This window comes from Fundulus heteroclitus, chromosome 18 (assembly GCF_011125445.2).
Source record: "Fundulus heteroclitus isolate FHET01 chromosome 18, MU-UCD_Fhet_4.1, whole genome shotgun sequence".
In the NCBI taxonomy this organism is placed as follows: domain Eukaryota; kingdom Metazoa; phylum Chordata; class Actinopteri; order Cyprinodontiformes; family Fundulidae; genus Fundulus; species Fundulus heteroclitus.
Window position 1 is genome coordinate 25,764,166 of NC_046378.1, and position 14,925 is coordinate 25,779,090.

Here is a 14,925-nt window from a genome sequence, read left to right on the forward strand (position 1 = left end):
CATTCATTTTTCACCAAGATCTTGCATTGATGATGGTAGAGTCTGCCCGCTGTGCAAAGCCTTCTCCAGCACATCCCAAAGATTCTCAATGGGGTTAAGGTCGAGACTCTGGTGGCCAATCCATGTTTGAAAATGATGTCTCATGCTCCCTGAACCACTCTTTCACAATTCGAGCCCGATGAATCCTGGGATTGTCCTCTTGGAATATGGTCGTGCCATCAGGGAAGAAAAAATACATTGATGAATAACCTGGTCATTCAGTATATTCAGGTTGTCAGCTGACCTCATTCGTTGAGCTTCATACTGTTTCTGAACCTGGACCTGACCAACTGCAGCAACCCCAGATCATAGGTCTGCCCCCACAGGCTGGTATAGTAGGCACCAGGCATGATGGGAGCATCACTTCACCTGTCTCTCTTCTTACCTTGATGCACCCATCACTCTGAAACAGGGTAAATCTGGACTCATCAGACCATTTGATTCCCATTGCTCCTGAGTCCAGACTTTATGCTCCCCATGCAAATTGAAGCCTATTTTCTGGTTAGCCTCACTGACTAGTGGTTTTCTTAAGGCTGCACAACTGTTTAGTCCCAAACCCTTGAGTTCCCTTTGCATTGTGCGTGCGGAAATGCTCTTACTTTCACTATTAAACATAGCCCAAACTGCTACTGTTGTTTTTCTTTGATTTAATTTCACCACGTTCAAGAGATCGCCGATCACAATTATTCAGGATTTTTTTCTGGCCACATTTTTCCCTGGAAGAAGATGAGTCTCCACTATCCATCCAGTTTTTAATGATGCGTTGGACAGGTTTTTGGTAGTAACTCTTTCTCCACTGTCTTGGATCTGACAGCTCTCTGATTATGTTAACCCTGTTTGCAACAAAGGTACCAAACCTTGCAGATTTGTTTCCAATATACTTGACAACTGTAGTGCAATCTGGCCAGAACAAAGCTTTCTAAAGTTCCAAATCTAGTTCAGATCTCAACACATTGTCCACTTTTGCAGCTACAGTGAACTCAAGTCTGAGATTGTGTTTTCAGAGGTGCAACTCTTTCCTTTAGCATGATGAAACTACAATGACTTTGCTGGCTTTCACTCTCCGAAATCAAGTTACTACAAATGCCATAGCCAATTTCACTATCATCCGGCAAGTTGATGCAACCTGACTTAAGAAACTTTTCCAAACCCATGGAATTCTTTGGCTGAATATCGGGTTCATCAGCGTCATCCATTACACGAGGTTTGTATCTCATCCGGTTCCTTGGCTGTCTTTCCCTTGTCTTCACACCAGCTCTTTTCCCACGCGTCCGTAGCTCCGTCGGTATATCTGTCGCCGGTGTCCCGGTGTGGGCTTGATACTTCAGTATCTCTTCCCTTATATAGATGAGCCTTGTCATGTTAAATAACCCCGCAGATTCAGTTAGCACACACAGATCAACACGATAGTCCACAGCCCAGAGCTGGATATTACCCAAAAACAACAAGAGAAGTTAGAGATGAGACGCCGCTGCAACAGGCTGCCACGGGTCAGGCGCCATATTAGGATGTATTCAGGACAATAGACTGTTAATTTTCTGCCACAGGAAGTATTTTAAATTTGGGCCAAAATGTCTTAATTTTGGTCTCATTTGACTTCTTATAGCTTTCTTTCAACAATCAGTTTCTTTTTGCCTCTTTTACATAAAGGACAGATTTGCAAACTGTATCTCTTAGTGTGTTTCTCCCTTTAAGCTGTGGATACCTGCAGCTGCTCCAGAGTTACCAAGGGCCTCTTTGCTGTTGCTAATATTAATGCTCCTTTTACAAGGCCTGCCAGTTTGGGTGGACAGCCATATCATGGTGCGTTTGCAGCTGTGTTATATCCTTTCCATTTTCAGATTATAGATCAAACAGTGCGCTGTGAGATGCCAAAACTTGTGAACCTAAATCTGCTTTGGACTTCTCGACAATTCACTTCTCCTAAAGGAGCTAAGGGCCAAGAAGGCAATGGGCTCAGACCACATCCAGCCCAGACTGCTCAGGGTATGTACAGGATAGCTGGCTGAGGTGTTCCACTGCATGCTCCACCTCTCTCTGGAACTGAGGAGGGTTCTCCAGCTGTGCTAAAGGTAAAACATCCCTGGACTCTCAATGACTGTAGGCCAGTGGCACCAACATCGCATATCATGAAAGTATTTGAGAGACTGGTTCCACAGCAGCTGAGGACCCAGATGAGAAGTTACATGGATCCTCTGCGTTTTGCTAACTGGGCCAAAGCTGGTGCATAGGGCTGCCTCACACCTGGATTAATCGGGGAGCTCAGTGAGAGTGATGTTCTTCAACTTCTCTAGTGCATTTGACACCATCCAGTCCTCCCTGCTTGCAGAGAAGCTTCATGCCTTGCAGGTGGACCATAATATGGTGGCCTGGATCACAAACTACCTATCCAGCAGGCCACAATATGTCAGACTGCAGTCAACACTGTCTGACGTGGTGACAGGAAACACTGGTGCACCTCAGGGAACAGTGTTCACCATTCCTTTTCACCATCTACACCACTGACTAAAAACACAACACCAGCAAGTGTAATCTCTGACCACTCTTGTCGGCTGTATCAGCGAAGGTGATGAGGAGGAGTAGAGAGGTGTGGTGGAGAACTTTGTCCACTGGTAGGAGGAGAACCATCTCAAGCTCAACATCACAAAAACCAAAGAACTGGTGATGGACTTCCAGAGGAGCAGGAGGCCCTTACCATCCAAGGGGAGGAGGTGGAGATAGTGGACTCCCATATGTTCCTGGGGGTCCACATCAATGACAAGTTGGACTGGAAAGACAACACGGATGCTGTATACAGGAAGATGCAGAGCTGTATGTATTTCCTATGGAGGCTCAGGTCCTTCAATGTGTGCAGCAAACTGTTGGCCACCTTTTACCAAGCCGTGGTGGCCAGACCGTTGTTTTTTGCAGTGGTGTGCTGGGGTGGAGGTATTAATGAAGGAGAGAGGAATAGGATCAACAGGCTGGTGAAGAAGGCTTGTAGTGTGGTGGGACATAAACTGGACAGTCTGAAGGCAGTGACGAAGAGGAGGATAAGGGACAAGATTAACTGCATCTTACAAAACCCTTCACACTCCCTCTAGGAGGAGATGTAGTGGAGGGGCAGCAATTTCAGCCAGAGACTGACTCTACCAAGGTTCAGAACACAGAGGTTTGGGCACAATTTTATTCTCCCAGCCATTAGGCTGTTCAACAGGGCCTAAATGGAAGAAATCAGGTACACACACATGTCCTAGCGCAGATGTTGCCTATTAACATGGGGTTTGTTCTTAGTTATCATAGTTAGCTTTTATTGCTGTTATCGCACAGTAACAGCGGTACTGTTACCTTTTTTGTCTGTCTTGTTGTATCTGCTGCTGCTGTGACAATATAAATTTCCCTTTTGGGAGATCAATAAGATTTTTATTCTATTATTTTCTATTGGTGGCAGCATAATGATTTGAGGAGGCTTTTCGGAAGCAGGAAGCTGATCAAACATGATGGAAAGATGTATGGAGTGGAATATAGGACAATCCTGGTTGGGCAATCCTGGAAGAGCAGCAAAAGATTTAGGACCAAGTTAAAGGTTCACCTTCCAACTGTACAACAACCCTAAACATACAACTCTAGTTGAGACATACCCCAAAAGACAAGCAACTGTAATTCCAGTGAAAGTATTGAGTTAAGGGGTAAATTGTAAAGAGACATCACACCTTTTCAATTTGCAAGCAAAAACAATTAGCTTGCAAAAAAAACGTGGCTACTCAATTATGCAGTGCTTAGAGTTAGTCCATCCCACAAAATCAGAATAAAATGGAAATTTGTTGTGATGTGACAAAATGAAACTCAAGAGATATGAATATTTTAGTGTTTAATAAGGGACTTAAGTTGAAGGATAAGGGACAAGTTTAATTAATGCTATACTACTAGTATCATAGTAGGATTTGTCAGTAACTTACTCATCAGAGGCCTCAAAACTGTTGGGGTGAAGGGATCTTACATCAGAAAAGCCCCTAATAACAGCACTGTAGCATCCAAAAAGGCATCAAGAAGGCTGTGGATCAAGCAGAGGGCTAGGGCACACAAGCCAGGGCCAGATCAACCCTGGCAGGGTTGACTGGGGGAGGTTGTATGATATTGTGAGAACCAAAACACTGAAAGATTCTTATGTTAAGAACTAATATTTATAAAGCCTGATAATTAAAAGATGTGCCTCCCATTCTACTTTTAGACACCAGCAGACCTGCAGTCTGGAAGCAAAGTGCTCTGTTAGGAACATACGGGGTAATCAGATCTCTGATTTATGACGGAGCTTGATTATTAAAGGCTTTATACGTGGGAAAGAGAATTTTAAATCCTGATTTAACAGGTACCCAATGAAGGGAAGCTAAAATAGGAGAAATATGACCCCTCTTGTTGATTTTCATCAGAACTCTTGCTGCAGCATTTTGGATCAGCTGAAGGCTTCGAACTGCATTTTGTGGACTTCCTGGTAGTAAAGAATTACAATAGTACAGCCTTGAAGTAACAAAAGTCAAAAGTAATTAAAGTCAAGAGACTTGAGTCACAGTTATGACAAAGCAAGCAACTCAAACTGGAGGGTAAACGGCTCCATGGCCGCATGGCGGGCAGACGCCTAACAGATTGCGATAAAACATCTGAGGATATATGGTGTACTCATACGTACTTTTTTAATTTTCCAAGGCACCCAGCAACAAAAATCTCTGTATTTATTTCGACTGTTATGGTTACAGAAAAGCACTGTTGGATTATGGGTAATTCTGCCGCTGAGTCACGCATCGTAAAGTCCAACTCTGTGATTGGTCCGGTATGATTTAGGCTGGAGATTATGGAGCCTTACCTGACTGACTTGCGCCAAAAACTAAATGCAGAAAGACCCCAGGCTGGGATTTGAACCCAGGACCTTCTTGCTGCAAGGCAACAGTGTTACCAATATAACATATTCCATTTATCTGCTTAGGTCAAGTCAAGTTTATTTGTATAGCACATTTCAGCAGCAAGGCGGTTCAAAGTGCTTTACATCATGAAAACATAAAAACATCAAACACATGGAAATAGTCACTGGTTGTGAGACCAGTAACAAACATTAAATTGTATCAAGTAAAAACATCTATACACATTACTATGTTGGGTAATGTTGCTGTTATTTTGGGCCGAAAGCCATTCAAAATAGGTGGGTCTTGATTTAAAGGAACTCAGTGTTTCCGCTGTTTGTTCCAGATTTGTGGAGCATAGAAGCTGAATGCTGCTTCTCCATGTTTGGTTTTGGTTCTGGGTATGCAGAGTATACCAGAACCAGAAGATCTGGAGGGTTGATACAGCAACAACAGGTCTTTATTGTATTTTGGTGCTAAGTCGTTCAGTGACTTATAAATTAACAGGAATATTTTAAAGGGTGATGTGCCCTATCATCCTGGTATTAGAATGCAAGCAGCCGCACTCTGGATCAGCTGCAGCTGTCTGATAGATTTTTTTTTTTAGCAGACCTGTGAAGACACCATTGCAGTAATCAATGTGACTAAGGATAAACCCATGGATAAGTTTATGTAGGTCTCAATGGGACAGTCAGTCCTTTAATCCTGGAAATTTTCTTCAGGCGATAGAAGGCTGACTTTGTAACTGTCATTATGTGTCCATGCACTCAGGTCTGAGTCCATCACTACACCCAATCCAAAGAACGTTTAAAAAATAAAACAACTGGACTTCTATTCTCAAGCTGAAGACAATTTGCTTCCTATCCAGGAAGCTTTCTTAATTCAAACTTTTTTTTTTAACCTTTTATGGATTGATCATGACCTGGATGACTGAGAATCTTCACCAACTTATCACTACATCCAGATTTGATCACTAGTTTGTAGTTGTAATAACTGAAGCTATGTGCTGACTCTAGTCCATTCCTTTTTTTTAGGTCCAAAGATAATAACTCAAGTTAGTTTCTGTTCAGCTGGAGAAAGCTTTGGCACATCCATTCACTGATTTGTTCTAAGCTTTCGTTCAGTGCATGGATGGGTTCAGAGTCACCTCGTGACATCGTAATGTAGAACTGTGTATCATCTGCGTAGTTATGGTAACTAATATTGTTTATTGTTAAAGTCTCAGCTAGCGAGAGCATATAGATATTGAATAGAAGGGGTCCCACCACACCACATGTGACTTTTGTCCACTCTGATGAGGAAGTTACCTATTGTCCTCCAGAACCAGCACTGTGGTTCTTCCACAGTCTGTATTTATGTGGATGTCATTGAACACTTTGACGAGGGCTTTCTCAGTAGTGAGCACGGAAACCGCACAAAAGAAACATCAAAGCGGTTGGTCGTTATAAGGAAGCTGTTTAACTGTTGAAACACAGCTTTTTCATTAATTTTACTGATAAATGGCAGGTTGGAGATTGGCCTGTAACTCTGCAGATATGATTTGTCCAGAATGCTCTTTTTTCATCTATAGTTTAATAACTGCTGTTTTTAAAGCCTGGGAGAAATGAATTTACTATTTGGATCAGGTCAGATATAATGGCAGGCTTGATTTTTTTTAAGGAAGGGTGTAGGTAGGATATCAAGACAGCAGGAGGAGGAGCTTAACTGATTTATATTTGTATCTAAGCTTTTATAGTTGAGTAGTTGAAATGTAGTCATTTTCTCTACATTTGTTAAGTTTCACCATAACATTGGTACTGGATTTGGTGTGGATGTGCAGATTAACCCTCTTAACAAGAAAGTACACCAAATTATTTAACCAGGAACAAAAAAGGGGATAAGACTGGGAAAATAAAAACTGCACCTTTTGATTTGACATTATGTCATTGCATTGTATTTTCATTCAGCTCAACCTTTTGTTGAGTTTTTCTGTTTTCCTTTATTTAATTTTAAACACATTCTTTTACAAGAGTGTCCTGTCATATATACTCCATTTTTGTTTTAAAACACTAAGATGCTCTGCTTGCTTAGTTCTTGAATAGTCAATGTCTGAGGCCCTTATATATGCTTCTAATTGTAAAAGCTGCTCCCTTTTTGTTTGTTTTTATGTGAGACGTATGAAATGATGTGCCCCCTCATAAGCTTTGAGCACCTCCCATATATTTTAATTTGAGGAGGTATTTAAATTTGCTTCCAGATATATATTGATTTTGGTATTCATAAAAATGACAAACTCTGGGGCGTGCTTTTGGCGCAGCAGGTAGCGCGACCCATATACAGAGGCCTTTAGTCCTCGACGCGGTCGACCTGGGTTCGAATCCAACCCGCAGTCCTTTGCCGCATGTCTCTCCCCCTCTTCCACCCCCTTGCTGTCAGCCTACTTTCAGAAAAAGCAAGCAACTAGAGCCACAAAAAATCCCCCCCCCCCCCCCAAAAAAAAAGACAAACTCTGGGTCTCTTTACAGATAATCATTGGATTTCCACCTATGAGAGGAAGATTCAGATTGGTGGAGCTCATCCTCCATTTGAATGGGATCATGGTCTGAAGTAGTAGCTGCTAAGTAAGAGCAAATTTTGATTTGTGACACAAGTGTTTGTGAAATCAAAAACATATACATTCTTGAATAAGTGTTGTGAACACCAGAATAAAATGAATAGTGTTTGTTGGTTGGATTGCGTAAACGCCATACATCCTTCAGTCCTAGTTCACTCATGCCCCGATTCAAAGCTACTGCAGTAATTTTTGACAAGCAGCATTCACCTCTCCTGAAAGAGCGTAGAGCCACAGTGGACAGTTTTCTGCATTGTCGATGGCTTTGCAGCAATCCCTCATATTGAGCATGCATGAAGCAACGGTGGAGAGGAAAACTCCCCGTTTAACAGGAAGTAACCTCCAGCATAACCAGGCTCAGTGTGAATGGCCATCTGCCTCGACTGACTGGAGTTAGAGATGACAGAGCAGAGACACAAAAAGCACAGAAGCACACATTGATCCAGAAATCCTTTCTATGTCATATGGTAATGGCAGATGATCTGCCTCCCCTGGAGGTTGTCACAGGTAACACAATGCCAGACCAGGTGTATCTACTATGAAGAAAAATAATAACAACAAACATTGCAAATTGGAGAACAATAGGAAAACTCAGTAGAGTGAGAAAAATAGACCCTGATGTCCTCCATCAGCCTAAGCCTATAGCAACATAACTAAAAAGGTAGCTCAGGAAAACCTAAGCCATTCTAACTATAAAATAGATTGTCTAAGAGACACAGAGCTTCAATTGTTGCTAACTTTAAGATTAAGTCATTAAAAAATTGTGGGTCATCCAAATTTGGCCCATATATAAGGACACGAAAACAATCCGGTTTGTATTTATTACACCATCTATCAAAATGAATGAATTTTGTCTTTTTCTATGGAATTTAACCAGAATCTGTGGTTTTTATTAATAACCCCTCTAGCTTTGGATGAAAATGAAGCATAAAAATCATGGCCAACCCAGTCCCCGCCTAGCTTTAATGTTCTGCATCACTGATATGTGTCTCTTGGATGAAGGCAGTATCAGCACCATGCTTCTTAAAATATGCAAGTACTTTCTTCCTTTTAATAGGGGAGTTGATTCCTCGAACATTCAGTGAGCTACAGTTTATCTTACCTGTCCTATTCATTTTAAGTACTGTGAAGAATACTCACTCTAGTTAAGATAAGTTAAAATAAGACAAGAATTTCTATAATGTCCTGCTGCACAGGGGAAAATTGGGCGTGACAGTGGTGACAAAATATTATAATGAATATTATAATGAAAAGCATGTTTAACACTGGCTTAAAGGTTGCTTATTTTTCAAAAGGTACGTCTGACAAACAAGCCTCTTTGAAATTTATATTCTAATTTAGTAAATTTGACTGTACATGTAATTCAAGCTTTTGGGCTTTAACTTTTTACTATACGATAGAAGTATGATCTCCCAGGTTGTCTTTCTTAATCAACCATGGCAAACAGAACAGTTTTATTTATGCTGTGAATTAATGCTAACATATTTCAAATATTTTTATTCAATGTTTGATGTTATGTTTATCTTCAGATTAAATTGTGTCTATAAAAGTTACTTTTTTTGTTTCAATTCCATAAAGAAGTACTATGATAGACATGGGATATACAATTTTATTGCTCTGGATTTTTTTATTTTATTTAGATTTATCTACACCATGATACAATATGGCATTTATTTGACCTTTCATTGCAGTCTTGTGGCTCTCTGTGTGTCTTTGATGTCATCACATCATTTCCAAACTGGAGCTAATTTGACTGAACCAGCAGATTTTTTTAATAGCTTGTTTTTTTTTGTCTCTAAAAGTAAAATTTTATTAGTTTAAAGGAGCATAATGCAAGTTTCAAAGTTTTAGGTTTGCCCCCTCTGGCGACCAGTGGAAATGACATCAGTGTTGCACGTGCAAAAGAGAAGAGGAAAAAGCATAAACAGCTGCAACTACGCAGGTCTTTTGTTTAGAGTCAAAATGTCTTCTGAGGTAAGAAAGTTATAAATATTGAAGTTAGCCCATTGTTTTTCGCTAATCTGCTAATCTGTCAATGGAAAAAAAAGAAAAAAATATCAAAGGAAAAATATAACTTAACTTTTAAAGGTGCATTGTGCAAGTTTGGCAGTTAAATATTATTCCTTTTCTTTCCCATACAAGCAACTGCTCGACGTGTAAAATTAGTTATCCTCTTTTTGCCACAGTTGCCTCTATAGGCTCTATTTGTCAGTTCATGAGAAAATGATTTTGGCCGAATCCTCTGGGTGTGCGCGTGGATGGGACGTGCTATGCGCTCTCGTTCACCTGACTACTTCTTTTAGTCTCCTCTGTCATTGATGCATTAACGAGAGAACACGGGCTAACTTCAATATTTCTAGCGTTTTCCCACCTCTAAACAAATGACCTGTGCAATTGTAGCTGCTTATGCTTTTCCTCTTCCCCCACACGCGTGCACAACACTGGCATCATTTCAACTTGTTGCCAGAGGGGGGGAAACGTCTGGGCAAAAATCCTGGAACTTGCCCCGTGCCCCTTTAAACTTGCACAATTCTCCTTTAAAATAAGTAATTTAAGTAATAACGCTTCAATTGCACATTGATGATTGTATCTTACATAGTTAGAGCAAATTTCTTTCAAATCGATTTACAGTTCAGGAAAATAGTATTACATATACTGTATGTGATGCCAGTTTTAACTAGAAAATATCCTAGTCATCTGACGTATCTGTCACAGTAACAAAAAAACATGAAGAGTTGCCTGGATCATTTTGAAAACATTTTAGTTTCATTGCAGCAAAGCCATGTTTCATTGCAGCAAAGCCATGTACAATGCAGACGACTCTCCCTGTGGCTCTACGGTTCCCCAGGAGTGAATGCTGCTTGTCGGGACTTTGATGCAATCAACTGGTTTCCTTATATAGGACATTTTTTACCAATCTGTATAATCTGACCCAATCTGTATAATATGATTGAACTTGATTTTGTAAAGTGCCTTGAGATGACATGTTTCATGATTTGACGCTATATAAATAAAATTGAATTGAATTGAATTACTTATATTTCATAGTGTTAATACCAATGCACATTAGAACAGATTTGAACAGCTAAAAGCATATATTTTGGTAAGAGCACAGAAAATCGCTACAGCTTTCACTGACAAAGTATGTCAGTTTTGTTTCTCTGTAAATAAAAGACAATGTTATGATCATGGATTGGCTGTGTTTCAGTAATGCTTTATTGTGGTATAATAAATAACAAAAAACAAAAACAGTGTTAAAGCATGCATCACAGGTAATCAATGATAATGACATGAATACTGAAAGATGTGAACTTGCAGTTTTGCCCTGTTTATGCCTTTTTTTTGGGTCATAAATACATGTTTCAGATCATCAGTAACATTTTACACTAGTCAAGGATAACTTGAGCAATTACAAAATCCACTTTTGTACCATTCAGTTTGGACCCTTGGGGAACCCAGCGTCTGTTTTTTTGTCAACTCTGATGTAAAGTTACATATCGACATAAAAGATCCGTGTCCTTCAAGAGTCAAACCAGTGTAATAGTGCATCAGAATGACCGACCCAGTTCTTCTGTCACTTCGGTAATATATCATGTTCACAAGAGTTGAATATTGCACCGAGGTCCAATGGTATCGCCACTGTGGATCTTCCAGAGTTTATATTACGCAGATATTAGTGAACACATTTACAAGCGGCAGTCTCAGTACTGTGGTGAGCATGAAAATCATAATGGATGAGGTCAAAGCGACTGGTCATTGGTAAGAAGGTATTTAACAGTTAGAACATAGATTTTAAAGGTATACTAAGTAACATTTTTACCTTAATATATCATCTTCTAAGTTTCTGTGATGGTAATCCAAGTGTTTATGAGACGATTGAGGGGTCTGACACCTCCCCTTAGAGTCTCTGGGCGAAAAACCACACTTGCAACTTTCCATGCCTCCGACCCGGAGGCGGTTTTGCAGCTCTGTTGTCGTTCTGGTGGTAAGACGAACAGCTTTATTTTCAAAAGGTCCTGTAGAGACAGCACCACTTGAAAATGATTTAGTTTGGCTTTAAAGGACCAATAAGGAAAATATATCTCCACTAGGTGGTGCTTGCGCACTGCCTGTAGACCAAAACAAGATGTGTGACAAGCCTCTTTCTAACTTCACTCCGGCTGCCTCCTGACTCCTCCTTCCCTTCTCACACGTCACCTCCTGTCCGCATATTTGTAAAGGATAAAAACCACGGCAAAACAGCATCACCTTTCTGAGGAACATTTCTAGTGAAGATGTAAGTAACTCATAATTTTATAATGTTGTTAGTAAGAGAACGCTGCACCAATCTGACCGTGGTGTTTTAGGGCAGGGAGAGGCTAAGCCCTGAGTGACAAGCACGTACACGCATGGGCGGCTGGCCCAGCTAACAAGAGACTGGAGAACGACAGAGATAGATACGGTGTGACGTCATACCATAGTCCATCTGAAATACTACCTTTAGTTCTTTCTATCTAAAATAAGGACATTTAGCTTTTTGCCCCTTTATAATTCTTCTTCTAACGCATAAAGCCCTTAATAATCAAGCTCCATCATATATCAGAGATCTGATTTCCCCGCATGTTCCTAACAGAGCACTTCGCTCTCAGACTGCAGGTCTACTGGTGGTTCCTAGAGTCTCTAAAAGTAGAATGGGAGGCAGATCCTTTAGCTATCAGGCTCCTCTCCTGTGGAACCAACTCCCAGTTTTGGTCCGTGAGGCAGACACCCTGTCTACTTTTAAGACTAATCTTAAAACTTTCCTTTTTGACAAAGCTTATAGTTAGAGTGGATTGGGTTATCCTGAGCTATCTCTGTAGTTATGCTGCTATAGGCTTAGGCTGCTGCAGGACATCAGGGCCTATTTTTCTCACTCTACTGAGTTCTCCTACTGTTGTCCAATTTGCATTGTTTGTTATTTCAACTTTTCAATTTTTGTTCTCTCTGTCTTTTTTCTCTTCATAGATGGTACACCTAGTCACGTGATCTGTTTGCTGTGACACCATCCAGGAGGCAGATCATCCGCTATTTCCATATGACATAGAAAGGATTCCTGGATCAATGTGTGCTTCGGTGCCTTTTGTGTCTCTGCTCTGTCTTCTCTAACCCCCAGTTGGTTGAGGCAGATGACAGTCCACACTGAGCCTACTTCTGCTGGAGGTTTTCCTCACTGTTAAAGGGGAATTTTCCTCTCCACTGTCACTTCATGCATGCTCAGTATGAGGGATTGCTGCAAAGCCATGGACAATGCAGACGACTGTCCCTGTGGCTCTAAGCTCTTTCAGGAGGAGTGAATGCTGCTTGTCAAGACTTGGTGCAATCCACTGGGTATCCATAGATAGGAAACCTTTTGACCAGTCAGTCTGGATGATTTGATTCAATTTGACTTTGTAAAGTGCCTTGAAATGACGTGTGTTGTGAATTGGCACTATATAAATAAAATTGAAAAAAAAAAAATGGAATTGAAATGTTTCAGCACAGATTTGAAATGGGCCTATTACATTGCAATAGCAACTTGTCCAACTCTTGATAAAAGGGATGAGTTTATTATTTGAATAAAATCAGATGCTATGGCAGAGAAAATGTTCTTATAAAGTGGTGATAAAGTAGTTTGTGGGTAAAATATGTAGACACTAGGAGGAGGAACTTCATTGGTGTATAATTTCTTCAATATAGTTGCAATGCTGCTCCAACTTGTTTGAAATCTTGAGTGAGCCGCCTCTTGTAGTGAGAAAAAAAAGGATACCTATTTCAGCATCCTCAACAAGTTTACCACTTTACCACAGGATGGCAGCAGAAGCTCACTTTAGCTGCTGTACCGTTCTGCTGAAAGTTCACCTTTAGGTTAGGTACACTGACAGCACTGAATGCCAGTAATGGTTTTACCTTAAACATTGGCTGGTACTGCCTAAAGGCCACTAAAACTAGTTGTAAGTGGGACTTACAGTATGTACAGATTTTATTACATATGAGAAGCAAATATATTTGTCCGGAATAATAAAAATTATTTTTCAGCAACCTGGAAAGCTTCTTTACCTAGAGACTGTGCTCTGCTAGCATCTTGCTTTAAATAAGTAGTAAACGTATAAAAGCAAAAGAGCAAAACATAATTTTTTTTCCTGACAATTCATTTTACTTTTACAAATTGCCAGATGTGTCTATGTTTCTGCCACTAAAAGCAGGAACGTTCACCAACAGTTGAAGATAGAGAGGTTATTTAATTTGTCCTGTGTCATTTGAAACTGCTGCGACTATCCACTCCTCTGAGTTTCTTCTGTTTCTTCCTATTGTTAATCCAATTGTTAAACAAAGCTGTCACTTTAAGAAAATACACAGATTGTATTTAAACTTAAATTTTTTAAGGCTAAAGTAACAGCATTTTAACCTGCATGAAAATGTAGTTCAGCTGAAAAATTGATAATAATTGTTATTAATCAATGAATATTGATTGACAGTTTCAAAGGTTTTGTATCTATATCAGTTATGGGGTAACTCCCCCTTAAACAAAGTATTTTTACAGAACATTATGTCCCAAATGTTTTTTTTTTTTTTAATAAAATCATATTAGTATTACTTTTACTTGTATTACTTGTTCTATCTGATACAATTGGATGTTAATTAAGAATTTTTCACATTTATGGTAGGAATTTTTAAGTTCTGAATGAAGCTACATACATACATATATACATGCATATATACATATAGATATACATATCGTATCTATCTATCTATCTATCTATCTATCTATCTATCTATCTATCTATCTATCTATCTATCTATCTATCTATCTATCTATCTATCTATCTATCTATCTATCTATCTATCTATCTATCTATCTATCTATCTATAAGGGATAGATGTGTTAGAAAATGGATGGATGGATGGATGTATTAGGCTTGTATTTGGGTCAAATCAAACATTTGTGTCTATGAGAGGACATTTGTTTCCTCAGTTTGTTTACGAGAATACGGCAAATCGATAACTAATTGTGCTTCCTCCACTGATGGCCTTAAATATGCAGGGACGTACAAGTAATTAGTCATTTACACTTAAAATGTTTTGGTTTCCTCTAAAAGGCCTAATTACCAACCTTCAGGGACATGGGGGAACATATGGGAAACTTATGAGCTTCTAAAGTCCTTGAAGTTTGTTGTAGCGGTTCCATAAAACATACACAGCAAGGATTTATGGATTCAAGATGGCCTAAATTACAGGCATCATGAACACGACCAATATTTATTCATCGAATCAATATTTAAGGAGCCCAAGCATAGTTTTCAAAAATCTTTGACATCTGGATAAACATTAAAACAGTTTTAAATCTGCGTCTGAACTATTTTAGTTTGTAGCAATTCATTTCAAATTTTACCCAAAGAAGTAATTCAGAAACAGCTATAGTAAAAG